The sequence below is a fragment of the Euprymna scolopes genome, chromosome 21 (assembly GCF_053919585.1).
Source record: "Euprymna scolopes isolate OS-2025 chromosome 21, ASM5391958v1, whole genome shotgun sequence".
Taxonomy (NCBI): Eukaryota; Metazoa; Mollusca; class Cephalopoda; order Sepiida; family Sepiolidae; genus Euprymna; species Euprymna scolopes.
Genome location: NC_136502.1, coordinates 50,710,157 through 50,715,217, shown reverse-complemented (window position 1 = coordinate 50,715,217; position 5,061 = coordinate 50,710,157). Strand labels below are relative to the sequence as shown.

Below are 5,061 nucleotides of genomic sequence, written 5' to 3'. Positions count from 1 at the left end.
ACATACGTATACATATATATACACATACGTATACATATACATACAAATATATACATATACGTATACATATATATACCTCTATACATACATATACATATATATATACAAATATATACATATATGTATACATATATATACATCTAATGCAAAAGTAGGTATACAGTATTGAAATTATTGAAATTTTATTGAACTGAAAGCTACATACCTTAAAGCAAAAATGCACATACTTTTAGTCTTTTATTTTTATTAATTAAATTTCCTTTCGATCAAAGTGCATGTACTTTGAATCATTTGTTTTTATTTTTTCAGTTGAATTGGCAATTTAAATGTAATTTTACTGACGAACAGCAAAAATGGATATTAAAATAATACTGGAAGACAGAAAATAGTGAACGCGTAAGAGAACAGTGGGTCAAAACCTTTGCACCACCTCCCCCAACAAGGCTCACGGTTTATCGACTCCATGACAAATTCGAACAGACAGGGAGTATCCACAATGCACCGAGAAGTGGTTGACCAATTACTGTGACCACACAAGAAAATGAATTCTAAGTTGCTCAGGCATTCACTCAGAGCCCACAGAAATCGAAATACAGAGCCTCATCTGAACTTGGTATTGAGCGTAGATCATTGGGGCGCCTGATGAATCGTGCCAGTCTAAAGATGTACACGCCTCGATTGATACATGGTTAATTGGAAGATGACTCGGATCGTCATTTAAAATTTTCTGAAAACATCCTGAGCGAGGAACTTGAAGGTAACGGTATTCTAAATAAAATTCTATGGTCTGACGAAGCAAACTTTAAATGATCAGGTGCCGTTAATCGACACAATGGCGTTTATTATGCAACTGAAAACCCTCGCATCACTATTGAAAAACAACTCAATCAACCCGGGCTAACAGTACGGGCCGGGCTTTCTTGCAAAGGTGTTGTTGGCCCCATTATTCTTCACACAAGCATTGATCAAACTGTGTACTTAAACATGTTGCAGGATACAATAATACCCCAAGTACATGAACAATACCAAAATGATGACTTTTATTTTCAACAAGACGGGGCCCCACCTCATTTTGCACTCACTGTGCGAGCACTACTTGACTTAAAATTTCCCAACAGATGGATTGGACGCCGTGGCACCATCGACTGGCCACCACGCTCACCAGATTTAACTCCTATGGATTTCTTTTTTGGGGGTACAGTAAAAGATAAGGTTTTTGCACGCAAGCCTTGCACTGTCGAAAACATGATTCAGTTCATTTTGGAAGCTTGTCAGGAAATTGATGCTGATAAAGATCTTTGTTCTCGAGTGTGCATGAGTGTTAATGTGTTAACGCTGACAGCAAGCAATTTGAATACCTGCAGAAATAGGGCTTCCTATTACATGTGTTTCTTATTATACGTGCTAATTATTACTTGTTTCTGCCACATTTGTTTGTCTGTATAATAAATGCCTTAAACGTTATACGTTTTTTCTTTTTTTGACCACTGTATACCTACTTTTGCATCCCCCTGTATATATACATATATATATATATATATATATATATATATATATATATATACATACATGCATATATATATATACATATATATATATATATACATACATGCATATATATATATACATATATATATATATATACATACATGCATATATATACATATATATATACATATATATATATATACATACATGCATATATATACATATATATATATACATACATGCATATATATACATATATATATACATACATGCATATATATATACATATATATATATATACATGCATATATATACATACATGCATATATATACATATATATATACATACATGCATATATATATACATACATGCATATATATATACATACATGCATATATATATATACATACATGCATATATATATACATATATGCATATATATATACATATATGCATATATATATATATATATACATACATGCATATATATATACATATATGCATATATATATATATACATACATGCATATATATACATATATATATACATACATGCATATATATACATATATATATACATACATGCATATATATACATATATATATACATACATGCATATATATACATATATATATATACATACATGCATATATATACATATATATATACATACATGCATATATATACATATATATATACATACATGCATATATATACATATATATATACATACATGCATATATATACATATATATATACATACATGCATATATATACATATATATATACATACATGCATATATATACATATATATATATACATGCATATATATACATATATATATATATACATACATGCATATATATACATATATATATATATACATACATGCATATATATACATATATATATATACATACATGCATATATATATACATATATATATATATATATACATACATGCATATATATACATATATATATATATACATACATGCATATATATACATATATATATATATATACATACATGCATATATATACATACATGCATATATATACATATATATATATACATACATGCATATATATACATATATATATATACATACATGCATATATATACATATATATATACATACATGCATATATATACATACATGCATATATATACATATATATATACATACATGCATATATATACATATATATATACATACATGCATATATATACATATATATATACATACATGCATATATATATACATATATATATATACATACATGCATATATATACATATATATATATACATACATGCATATATATACATATATATATATATACATACATATATATACATATATATATACATACATGCATATATATACATATATATATACATACATGCATATATATACATATATATATATACATACATGCATATATATACATATATATATATACATACATGCATATATATACATATATATATATACATATATACATACATGCATATATATACATATATATATACATATATACATACATGCATATATATACATATATATATATACATATATACATACATGCATATATATACATATATATATATACATATATACATACATGCATATATATACATATATACATACATGCATATATATACATATCTATATATATATATACATACATGCATATATATACATATATATATACATACATGCATATATATATACATATATATATATATACATACATGCATATATATATACATATATATATATATATACATACATGCATATATATACATATATATATATATATATATATATATATACATACATGCATATATATTCATATATATATATATATATACATACATGCATATACATACATATATATATACATACATACATGCATATATATACATATATATACATACATACATGCATATATATACATATATATATATATATACATACATGCATATATATACATATATATATATATATTGAATCCATAATTCTTATTTAATTCTTAGTGGAAATGTATTACTTTGTTTAAACAAAAATACCTTTAAAGTTATGGTTTTCAGTAGTATAAAAATTAGTTTATTAGTTTTTTTATGAAAATAAAGCATCGTAAAATATAACAATTCAAAAAAAAAAATTAATTTTTACACGAACTTTACGATAAAAGCTCTTAAAAGTCTGTATTAATGAATTCGATATAACTTGAAGAAAAATGAATTTCTCGAACTACCAATATTGAATTAAGCATTGTTTATTTAATATTTTCACACAAAAAAATAGCAAAAAATATTATTACGTTTTTTTAATTACTGATTTTGCATAATTTTTTAATGTAAGATTTTAATATTTTCCTGCCTTAACTTTCAACGTAACATAATTTTTATATAATATTTAACAATAATTTTAAAACAAATTAATTTAAAAACAGGAACATAGAAAAATAATTAAATTAAAAAAAATGATAAAAATTATACAAATGTTCAGAATAGGAATGTATGGATGCGCGTATGGGGGGAAAAACTAGCATCCCCCTTCCTCTCTTTTAATTACAGGACGTTATTTTCACAGTCTTTCGACTGGCTGAAATTTTGGGCTTCCGTATATTCCGTTTTGTGAACGAAACGACATAATCACTCGGTTTTGGACTAATTAATTTATATTTTGTACAAACAAGTTTATTATTATTTATTTAATTCAATATCTTAGGACTTTACTTTACTAATTATCTTTGAAATAGACCAGGAAAACTAATATTTATCTTTTAAAGGATTTTTACAATGAGTTTATTTAACTTCAAAATTTAGCTGAATTGGTTAGTTCGCCGTGAAAACATATTTTATAACTTTTTTTTTTTTTTTTTTCACGAGTACAAATATGTTTTTTCCTTTTGGAAATTAAGTTTAGTCCTTAATCTTTCAAATACAATCAAAATGTAGTCGGAAACCTACAAAAAAATTATGATAAATCGGCTTTCAAAACTAGGTACACCTATCTTTATCTGCCCATTTTTGCCTGTACCTACCAGACACTAATAACATTAAAGATCTTTCTTCTTTTTTCCCAAAGGTAAAACTGTTATAAAGTTTTATATAAAACTTCAATCACAGAACAAAATGCATACATTATCATACTAAATACGAATAGGGCAACTAGATTGGGAGGAAGAAAGTTTCGAAATAAATTACCATTACTTCATATTGTGTTTAGCAACTTCATTTAATTAGGGAATACTTACTTGGTTTAGACTCTCCTATGGTATTCTGTCGACACAGTTAAGTGAACTCTCTCGCTTTATAAGGCAAAGAACTTGCTGCACGGTGTAACATAATATTGTGTTCCGTTTTTCACACGAAACCTTAGTAATGATTAGTAATTTTACCATTTTACTGTGGCGATTTTAAAAGAATTTTGATTTGATTGCAGTTAAATTACATTCAACTCTGCACCAATCTATTGATCTTTAGAAGAAAATCGAATAATTTTTTTTGGTTCTTCTTCAATGTAATAACGAAACCCAACAGTCGAAAAGTTGAGTT

The 5,061-nt window shown here is 25.1% G+C and overlaps 1 protein-coding gene across 1 annotated transcript in view; it reads right to left on the bottom strand.

Moving 5' to 3' along the window:
• Window positions 1-4,829, bottom strand: part of LOC145242271 (uncharacterized) — a 21,710-nt gene extending 16,881 nt beyond the window's left edge. Inside the window, exon 1 of the mRNA XM_080105286.1 lies at window positions 4,761-4,829. The gene's annotated coding sequence lies outside the window, so the exon portion shown is untranslated. The remainder of the gene's footprint in view (window positions 1-4,760) is intronic.
• Between the last annotated feature and the right edge of the window lie 232 nt (window positions 4,830-5,061).